Below are 11317 nucleotides of genomic sequence, written 5' to 3'. Positions count from 1 at the left end.
GCATATACTCCATTTCCCCAAGGACGCACCTTTCTGTCGTGAATCTTTCAAAGCCCAATACGGTTTCCCCATTAAAAATACACCCTGACAGCCCTAGCCGGTTTGGCTGAGTGGGTAGAGCCTCGGCCTGCGGACTGAAGGGTCCCGGGTTCAATTCTGGGCAAAGGCATGGACCTTGGTTGCCGGTTTGGTCCCCAGTAGCGGGTCGTGTAGGAGGCAGCTGATGGATGTTTCTCTCTCATCCATGTTTCTAACTCTTTACCCCTCTCCCTTTCTGTAAAGTATATATATACACATATATTTGTTTATTTATTTATTTAAATAATCCTAATAGTACAAAGATAGGTGCAGACCGCAGGATGGAGAGCCAGGCCCAGTGGGCCCTACACACCACATTTCCTCACTTGTGCCCACGGGTGAAATCTCAGGGTGGTTCATCAGAATGACCACCCCAGTGGGAGTAACGTGCACACACACTGGGCGGTGACCGGTTGGGGATAAGGAACGGACAGATAAGGATTAATCTGGGTCCCCGTTATAGGGTGCCAGCCTCTTAGGCTTTCTCGCTTGCTGTCTCCCTCGCTCGTCCCCCTTGCCTTTCCCGCCCTCGCCATCGAGAGGGACTGTGGACTAGCCCGCCACCTGCCTTTCCCGCCCCCGCCATCGAGAGGGACTGTGGACTAGCCCGCCACCTGCCTTTCCCGCCCTCGCCATCGCGAGGGATTATGGGCCAGCCCGCCTCCTCCAGAGACCGCGCTGCGTCCAGCCCCCCCCCTCCCCCCACCAACGCCTTTCTGCGTGACCAGTTCGGAGCAAGCTGAATTCCGAGACCGTTAGTCCGTAAGGGCCTGCTGGCTTAAGAAGTAGCTGGAAAAGTAAGCGGGTAATATCCCCAGAGTGGGCTGGCGTGGGCTCCCCTTTCTAAGATGCAGTCGTTGGGGTACGCAAGACGGGTAATATCCCCAGAGTGGGCTGGCGTGGGCTCCCCGTTTTAAGATGCAGTCGTTGGGGTACTGCTCCTGTTCGGGGGCAGAGCTGGTAAAAGACAGAGGCCGTTGAGGGACTTGGGAGGTGGCTTACTGAGTCTGTCCTTGCCTAGGTGAGCGATGATTTCTTTCGGGCCAACCTATGTGGGCCACTTGAGCAAATCCTTCACGTTTCGAATGCTCGCTACCGGTCCGCTGGAAAAAAAAAAAACACCCCAAAAACACGGTAGCTCATAGCACCGTTTTTCTTGAAGCCAAAATTAAAGCCTAGTACCCTTTTTATTCTACCACGAGCTACTTGCAGATTGCGAGCCCCCCTTGGGGTGGGGGTGAATTCGAGAAGTGTCTGTCCCCTCGTTGGTAGGGCAGAGAAGTCGGGCAGGACTGACCAAAATGTGGTTTGTTTTTCGGTCAGTACGTTGCTTAACCTCTAGTCTGACCCACAGCAGGGCACACCGTGGGCATTTCATACAGTTGTCCACAGGGAGGATTCGTGCTTATGCTTGTAAAGCAACTGGGGTCTTGGGATGGTGTTAACATAGTTAAGAATAGTTCTTGAGTTAGCTTGGTCAAATTCAGTGGGATTGGCAGTGTTTAGAATTTTGTTTCATTGGCATTGGAGAGTTAAGAAACTAGTTAACTCTATCTGTAGCTATACAATTATGTGTTGTTTATATCTTATTCTGACCCTTGAGTTGCCTGCAATTATTGTTTGTACCATGATTGTTAAGTTTTTTTAAAAACCTGTATAATCAGGCTTTCAAACTAGGATCCAAGTTTATGAGGCTAGGCTCCAGGAACTAACAGAACTATAGGATTTATACGGAAGGTGCATCTTCCTTCCTGTAGTATCAGGTTTTCTCAAATATGTTTTTTTTTTAATATATTTTTATTGATTTCAGAGAGGAAGGGAGAGGGAGAGAGAGAGACATCAACGATGATAGAGAATCGTTGTTCGGCTGCCTCCTGCATGTCCCCTACTCGGGATCTAGCCCACAACCTGGGCATGTGCCCTTGAGCAGAATCGAACCTGGGACCTTTCAGTCCACAGGCCGACGCTCTATCCACTGAGCCAAACCAGCTAGGGCTTTTTTTTTTTTTTTTTAGAGAGAGAAGAGTTGAGTAATTTAATTGGTAAACCATTTAAAGCATTTTCTATTGAATAAGTATTAATATATTGTAGAGTGAGCTTCAAACATAAAAATACATTTAAAAATACATTTTAAGATAAAGACTTTGAAGAAAGATCCTGTTTAAACTGGACACTTCAGTAGTCTCCCAACGCCTCCTAGGTATATGTTTTTATTTTGCTTTGCAATGGGGGTTACTTGTTGAAAAAGTTTGAGAGGCACCATGATGGATATAAGCTTTGGAGTCATACAAATTTGGTTTTTATCACATCTCTGGAAATTACCAACTGTGAGACTTTCAGCAAGTTTACTCAGTTTTCTTACCTGCAAGTAGAAGGTTATTATTTCATGGGGTTGTTGGAAAGATTAAATGAATACATATTAAGTATTTGGCACAGAAAAGGTATATAATAAATCTTAGTTTCTCCATTTAAAAATGTTCTAATATGTGTATTCAGTTGAATGAAACCTAGCTCATCAAAGTGCTAATGCTGTGAGACTTTTTTTAAAAGTGCCTACAGCCCTAACCGGTTTGGCTCAGTGGATAGAGCATCAGCCTGCGGGCTCAAGGGTCCCAGGTTCGATTCTGGTCAAGGGCATGTACCTTGGTTGCGGGCACATCCCCAGTAGGGGGGTGTGCAGGAGGCAGCTGATTGATGTTTCTCTCTCATCAGTGTTTCTAATTCTCTATCCCTCTCCCTTCCTCTCTGTAAAAAATCAATAAAATATATTTTTAAAAATTAAAATTAAAAAAAAATTAATTTAAAAGTCCCTACAGCTCTAGCTGGTATGGCTCAGTTGGTTGAGCATCGTCCTGTGTACCAAAAGGGTTCCTAGTTCAATTCCTGGTCAGGGCACCTGCCCAGGTTGCAGGCTCAGTCCTCCGTGGGGGGTGGAGGGTGTGTGTGTGCAGGAATCAGCTGATCGATTATTTTCTCTCTCAAACCAGTATTTCTCTTTCTCTCTCCCTCTGAAAAATCAATAAAAACATTTTAAAAACATGTCCTTGAGTGAGGATTGAGAAAAGAGAAAAAAAAGGAAGTTCAATGGAGGTGAACATTCCAAATCAGAGAAAGTCATCAAGCACTGTTTTTGGGTCAATAGATGAGTCAATCTAAGTAGTTCTATCTACAAAAACTAGGAGATGTGCTCAGTTCAGAAGGCAAGGCAGCCCCAGGGACCGCTCATCCAGTAACAGGGGAGGGGGACATAGGCAATACTTTCAACAATAAAGATTTTTTTAAAAAGAAAGAAAAAAATAAAAAGTGCCTACAATTGTAAAGTGCCAAAGAAAAGTTGTTTTACATATGTGATGTGATTTGATTTGAAAAAACTCTGGCCTTGGCCGGTGTGGCTCAGCTGGGCATAGTCTGGTGCACTGGAAGGTTGCTGGTTCGTTTCCTGGTCAGGACCCATGCCTGAGTTGAGGGCTTGATCCCCTGGGTTGGGGTGTGCAGGAGGCAGCTGATTAATGTTTCGCTCTCACATTCATCGATGTTTCTCTTTCTCTTTCCCTCTCCCTTCGTGTCTCTCTCTCATAAAATTGATAAAATATATTTTATAAAAATCTCTGAATCTCTTTTTCCCTATCCCTTCGTGTCTCTCTCTCTCTTTCTCTCTCTCTCTCTCTCATAAAATTGATAAAATATATATTTTTTAAAACTCTGAATCAAGCACAGCGGCGTGGCTCAGTGGTTGAGCTTTGACCTATGATCCAGGAGGTCATGGTTCGATTCCTGGTCAGGGCACATATAGGAGGCAACTGATGGATGTTTCTCTCTCCCTAAAATCAATAAACATATCCTCGGTTGAGGATAAAAAAAAATTTACAATGATAAGTGAAAAACATTAAAATTCTCCATTCAAACAAGGTATACAAGGATTTTTTGTTATTCTTTTTGTTGTTGTTGTTAAACAGTGAGAGTAAAATAACTTTTCTGGAATATAAAAATAAGAGCTGACCCAGCTGGTGTGGCTCTGTGGTTGAGCATCAACCTATGAACCAGGACCTAGTCACAGTTGGATTCCTGATTAGGGCACATGCCTGATTTTGGGCTCGATCCCCAGTGAGGGGCATGTAGGAGGCAGCCCATCGATAATTCTCATTATTAATGTTTTTATCTCTCTCTTCCTCTCTGAAATCAATAAAATTTTTTTTAATATATTTTATTGATTTTTTACAGAGAGGAAGGGAGAGGGATAGAGAGTTAGAAACATCGATGGGAGAGAAACATCGATCAGCTGCCTCCTGCACATCTCCTACTGGGGATGTGCCCGCAACCAAGGTACATGCCCTTGACCGGAATCGAGCCCGGGACCCTTGAGTCCGCAGGCTGACACTCTATCCACTGAGCCAAGCCGGTCAGGGCAATAAAATATTTTTTTAAAAAATATTTGGAAAATGGGGTGATTCTGGTGTGAATCTTGTAGAGACAAAGAACAGGTAAACTTGGAAACTCCAATTCTAATTTACAATGAAGCAGGAAGGAGAGGGTTGAGAAGGCTGATTATATGTGTACACATTATATACACATACCATTGCCTAAGATAGGATATCCTCTTTTCGAATTGTGTTATGATTTTAGGAGGGCTCAGGAGTTTCTTGTAGGATGGATTCTCTGGTGGTCTTGTTCTGGATTTCATAGGCACCTGTGAAAAACCAAAAGGTTGACCCTTGCAGTGCTGAGCTCGTAAAGGTTTAAGGATGTGTCAAAACACCACTTACTTATTCTTGCTCCGGAGGGAAGACACTCTTATCATGAAGGTGGATTTCCAACTGTGAGGGCCATGAACACACACTCACTGGGGGGAGCTCTTTGACTGTTTCAAATGTGTGAGTGTAGGAGGGGTTGTCCTGTGAGCTTTTCCCCAGTTTTCTCGGTTTAAAATTAGAATTAGTGTTTGTGCAACTGGTCTTTCAAGTAAGGGTGATCGTTTGCCACATATGTGAAAGAGCATGTTTTGTACATGTCCTTGGAACTTCGAACTGACTACCTATTTTTAGCAATACTTGGACTGGATTTTTAAATGTAGTTTTGCAAAATTTTATCTTTTCTTTCAAATTTCATCTTTTTAGACTTGCTTTTTCAGTTACGTACAGAAGGCCTTGATAACCTGCATCAGGCATCACGGTGATGTCATTAGCTCCAAGCCCTTGAAGGAAAGAACAAATTCATATCATTTATCTTTAAATCTGCCGAGTGTCTTTACCTTTGTTTTATTTGAACAGCACCACCGACTATACTAGGAAAAGGACTCGGTGAGATCTCAGAAGGGGTGTGGAATATGTAAATAAGCGCAGTGACTGCTGGTCATGCTTACAACAGACATATATTTCCTAAGATCTTGAAGTATCCAGATATACAAATTATTGCTGGATGGTAACTGTAGTTTGAAAACTCTACTCTAGAACTCAGAGGGTCAGTAGGATGCATGATAAAAGTGATCCTATCTTAAAAGTGATTTGAATCTGAGGAGTAAGTGCCAGGCAACATTGCCAACTCATACTTACCTGGCAGGGGAGATACCATGATCACGAAGGTGGTTTTCCCAGGGCGAGGCTTATCCATTGCACTCCGGATGTGCTGACCCCTGCGATTTCCCCAAATGTGGGAAACTCGACTGCATAATTTGTGGTAGTGGGGGACTGCGTTCGCGCTCTCCCCTGGTTTCTGCAATTTTTAAGAATAGAGGTCATATGCCGAGACCGGTTTGGCTCAGTGGATGGAGCGTCGGCTTGCAGACTGGGGCCCCCCGGGTTCGGTTCTGGTCGGGGGCACGTGCCTGGGTTGCGGGCACATCCCCAGTGGGAGGTGTGCAGGAAGGCGGCTGATCGATGTTTCTCTCTCATCGATGTCTCTAACTCTCTGTCTCTCTCCCTTCCTCTCTGAAAAATCAATGAAATATATTAAAAAAGAAAGAAAAAGAAAAGAAAAAAAAAGAATAGAGGTCATAGGTTCCTGCTTAGTGGTTGTTGATATCGGCGTTTTCAGTTTTCTTTCAGTACTAGTTTGTGATGAATTCCCAAACAAGGAGGAGCTGGGAAAAAGATAAAGGGGGTGTGAGGAGTCAGTTCCACCCCAGCCTCCCGCTCTTAGTGCTCCTCACCTGTAGTCTGGATCATACTAGGTTTCCTCCCCCGTCGCACCTGGTTTTCATGTTTCGTGTCAACAGACAAAGGATGGGCGCGGGTGGGGGCGGGCTTCCGGACACAGTTGGAATCTAGAGTCGCACTCCTTGGTTTCAAGGTTGAGTAGCTCGCTCCCTGTTCCCCAGGGCACTTTTCTTTGAAACCCTTGTGGGTCTCCCATTTTACTCTGTTTTCTGCAGAGTGCCCCATTTAAAAAAGGTCGCTTTAAGCCCAATTTCTATAGTTTACTACGCAACATCAAGGATATTGAATAAGGTTTTCCAAACTAGGTATCACCAGTGTGAACCTCAGTGGTCTACAGGCCTGATCCACTTACTTTGTTAATCCTGAGAGAGAGAGAGAGAGAGAGAGAGAGAGAACCAGGGATGTGAGACCCATCAATTGCTTGCCTGGTGCGCGATTCCGATAGCGCCCCGACCGGGATCATTGGACCGGGGCCCTTCCACGCTCCACCGCTGAGCCCGCGGCCAGGGCTTGACCTGCTTCCCTCCGCTCGCGGGGAATGAGCCCCTCGCCGCACATTCTCCCGGTTCCCTCCCAACTGCTGACTCCCCCAGACACTTCCGGATGCTGGTCAGCTCCTGTTCCTTCTCAGAGCACAAAACACCGGTTTTTAACCTTTTTCATCTCGCGGCATACAAACTTACTAAAGTTCTGCGGCACACCATAAAATAGATTTTTTGCCAATCTGACAAAACAGAAAAAGGTATCATTTTGATTCATTCACATCCATGGCTGTTATTGTATTTGTTGGCTGTTTTCTTTTTATTTATTTATTTATTTTGACAATCTAAGGGAAAAGAGGTCAGTGCCCCTGAATAAATAGGCAGGTATTAGATGTTTTAAAAATTCTCACGACACAAGTGTTTGGAAATCGCTGGCATAAAGCATCACCAGAGGGAAACCATGGACTATCCGTAGAGGGCTTTGATCTCTGCCAATAGGTGTCTTTTTAAAAAAAATTTTTTTTTATTGATTTCAAGAGGAAGGGAGAGGGAGAGAGAGAAACATCAACATTGATGGGCTGCCTCCTGCAGGCCCAATGGGGGATCTAGCCTGCAACCGCGGGCTGTGCCCTGACCAGGAATGGAACCCTGACCTCCTGGTTCATAGGTGATGCCCAATCACTGAGCAACGCCCAAGGGGCAGGAGGTGTCTTTCCTTCTGTTTCACTGTTGTTGTGTCCCACAGGCAGGGATGGTCAACAGATGCTTTATCAATGGCACACAACTCAATAGCAGCGAATATCCAGGGCTGCTATTTTTATCAGGGACAAACAAGCATTCAACTGTGGAATAACAAATGTTTGTTCTGGAGATGCAAAGTAGAATCTTTCCTTTGTATGCCCTCAGTGAGTAACATATTCTTTATCTCATTTGTAGGATTTGTCTGTGAGAAGACCCTTGCAAAGTGTGGTAGTCAAATCATTTCTATATGAAGCAACCCTTCCCCCCTCCACCACACTGCTGCTTCCAGCCGACCCCCACCCCCAACAAGTGCTCTACAAATGTGAGAGGCCAAGGGAAGTACCATCCACTCTAACGCCTCCCCCCAAAGGCCACCGTGGTACAAACAGATGAACTGTTGGGTATGTATAGCTTTTTGCCCTGTATTTGCCATTTCTTGGCATTTACAGAGCATCTTCACATTTCCAAAGCGCTGTACCAACATGTATTAATCCTCACAACACCCCTGTGAGGTAGGTCAATGTGTCTTGTGTAGTAGAGAAACCGAGGCAGAGAGAGAGATCAAGTGAACCTGCCCGAGGCCACAGGGCACCCCGTGAAGGAACCCCACTGAGTCCTGAGCTAGGGCTCTCCATCCCACGTTCACCCGCTTGGCGAGCACTGGATGGGCATATTGTCACCAGTGAAGGTGACCTGAAGGACAAAGCACACAGATCTCCCAGTCAACAGAACAATCAACAGCTCAAATGGCACCGGTGAGCAAGAGTGAAGGAGAGAAATCTTCACCAGCACAGCAGCGAGGCTGTGGAGGAAGGCGGAATCCTCCGGACTAGGCTTGGGGCGTAGGCCAGGCCTCCTTCAGAGCCCATCCCAGCGGTGACCAACCCAAATGCCTGTGGTTTCCAAATGGGAGCAAACTCAGAAAAAGACGGTGGGAAAAGCCAACCACTCTACCTAATTTTAAATAGGCATGGCATAATGTTCACCCACATTAGGAAGGCCAGTATGTTGGTCATGTAACTACTGACAATTAGTAGCCTTTATGGTACCTAAACTTTATTCCACGTGTTTCTATTTCTTTTCCACCAGCACGAGTTGTTCCCTATAGCAGACCTCTCTCTCTCTCTCTCTCTCTCTCTCTCTCTCTTTCTCTCTCAATACTAATCTATACACTGGCATAACTACCAACTACTGGCTCAATGGCATATGTCACGTGGTTCACCGTCGAGCTAGGGATGGAATCCAGGAAACCTTAGCAGGCCATATTCTCAGCTCCTGGATTTTAGAAACAGCTGTCTCTAACCGGCCTCTGCCCAATTCCATCGTCTATGAAGTGCCAAAGCACAGCAGCAGTCCGTGGCTTTGTGAAGGGATGGGTGAGCTTGGCTCACTCTGTCACTCCGAAGTTATTTATTTATTTATTTATTTATTTATCTATCTACTGATTGATTGATTGATTTTTGAGGAAGGAAGCATGCCAATTGAGAAAAACACTAGTCAAGGACTGGCCTTTGAAGAATTGCCCCAATTAGAGCAAGAGAGGAGAAGGAAGCCCTTGAAAGAAGCTGGGGAAAGAGCAGAGGTGAGCATGTAGTTAGGTGTTCCAAGAAAAGGCCACTGCTGATGGTGCTGAAGGGTTGCAGAGTATGTGCACTTTCATGATCGTTAGTCACTTGTGACCTTTGGAAAAACCCAGTAATTTTTCTGCATTTGGTAGAGCAGGGAAAAATAAGGAAGGAAGGAAGGAAGGAAGGAAGGAAGGAAGGAAGGAAGGAAAGGAAAGGAAAGGAAGGAAAGGAAGGAAAAAGAAAAGAAAGAAAGCATAATATGTGAACTCTGAATTTTAGTCCAGATCTTGGATTCCAAAACTCTCTCTTTGCGATACACCCACTAGCAGGTGGCCACGGCATTCTCGACTGGATGCCCTGCTCCTCCCTTCTTAGGCGGAAGCGGTACGGGGCTGGCGTGGACAGTTGGTCTCCAGGGACCCGTGAAGCCGGCTCGCGACTACAACGGTTTCGTGTCCGTTTGTTCAAGGCACTCCACCCGGGGAGATCCGAAGACCTTCGGCTACACCGGGTGAGTCTCTAGGGACTCAGACTCAAATGGGAGAAGTGGGATTGTCTGGCATCAGTTGGAACGTGAGGGCAGCTTTCTCTCCGAGGTTTGCAGCGGTTCCTGGGGTTCTGAGAAGCAGAGCCTCTGGGAACAGGACTGAGGGCAGCCATAACCGCTCCCTCCGCCCGCCTGCCCTGTTGATCCCGCCCCGCCCAAGCCCTGCGCAGAGTCATTTGCCGGATCGCCTCAGGCAAAGGCTAGATTAGCACCTCCCCAGAGGACAGAAGTTTTCCGCGGCAGACACAGCTGATTCACACAGCCAGTGGGCCTGGTGGTCAAATCCCTCTAGTTTTAACTACAACAATCAAGGCTTAACTAGAACAAGACTGCGCACAAAGACCACTAGGGGGTGCACCAAGAAAGCATAAAAAATGCGGAGACAAAAAAACATGACAGAAATGGAGGATATAGAGCTAAAAAACGCAATTTTGAGGGCTTGCAAAAATGTGCTAGAAGCTGCCAATAAACTTGAGGAGAGACTCACGAAAACTAATGAGACCCTCGATGCTATGATGAAGAACCAACTAGAAATTAAGCATACATACTTACCTGGCAGGGGAGATACCATGATCACGAAGGTGGTTTTCCCAGGGCGAGGCTTATCCATTGCACTCCGGATGTGCTGACCCCTGCGATTTCCCCAAATGTGGGAAACTCGACTGCATAATTTGTGGTAGTGGGGGACTGCGTTCGCGCTCTCCCCTGTATCAAGAGGGTTGGAAAAAGAAAGATCCTGAGACTCACTTTTTTGCCTCAAAGCACTTTGTCATTGCAGAAAGTTACCATAGAAGTAAGCTAGCTTTATAAGTAGTTATGGAGATCAGAAGTGAAGTCATAGGGCTACCTTCCTTTTATATAAAACTTTGTTTTACTTTCTCCTTTTTCCCCCCTCTTAATCTTTGTTGAAAGTATTACATGTGTCCCCTTCTTTCCCCTATTCACCCCCCTCCAGCCCGCTACAGCCCCCTGCCCCAGGCCTACCTTTCTTATAGAGGAGAATTCGCCCCCTTACCTGTTTTGCTGTTTCAAGAGTCTTAAGTCCTGACCCACAACTCAATGAGATTGGTTGCTTAGAGTGTTGTCCTGATATGCTATGAACACATCAATAACTGGAACAGCACATTTATGTTTCTCATTGATGTTTCTCAACTCAAATAAAAATGTTTAAAATAGACTACATTTATATATTCTTTGTTAGTTGTCCCTTTCTCCACTTTCACAGCCAGCAATTTAGCAACTTCTCTAGGCTGTTATCATTCTGTCCTGTCCTTACATCTGTTTGTCTGGCCTGCCTGCTTCCCTCTTCCATTCTGTTAGGACCCTGTGGTTACATTAGGTCCACCTGGATAATTCAGAGTACTCTTCCTTCTCAAACACTTAATCGCATCTGCAAAATCTCTTTTGCCACAAAGTACAGCAATAACAGTCACAGGTTCCAGTGATTAGGACTTAGATATTTTTGGTGGGCCGTTACTCAGCCTACCCCATCAACAAAACCCAGAGACAGATTTGTCTGGAGCGATAGAGTTATGACACTAAAAGGTGCTTGGACTATGTAAATAAGCACAGTGTCTTGTTCACATTGTACATACATTTCTGATTTTTGCAAATATTACAGTATCCAAAATGTTATTGTCTGGCTTTTACTGAGATTTGGAGAAGTCTTTATTTTGTAAGTGATGGTATAGGAATAGCATGAAGAGAGTGACTGTATGTGTTTACTTTTGGAATCTCCAGCAACTCATA

This window comes from Myotis brandtii, unplaced genomic scaffold (genome assembly GCF_000412655.1).
Source record: "Myotis brandtii unplaced genomic scaffold, ASM41265v1 scaffold1170, whole genome shotgun sequence".
NCBI classification, from domain to species: domain Eukaryota; kingdom Metazoa; phylum Chordata; class Mammalia; order Chiroptera; family Vespertilionidae; genus Myotis; species Myotis brandtii.
This window is presented reverse-complemented; position numbering follows the sequence as displayed.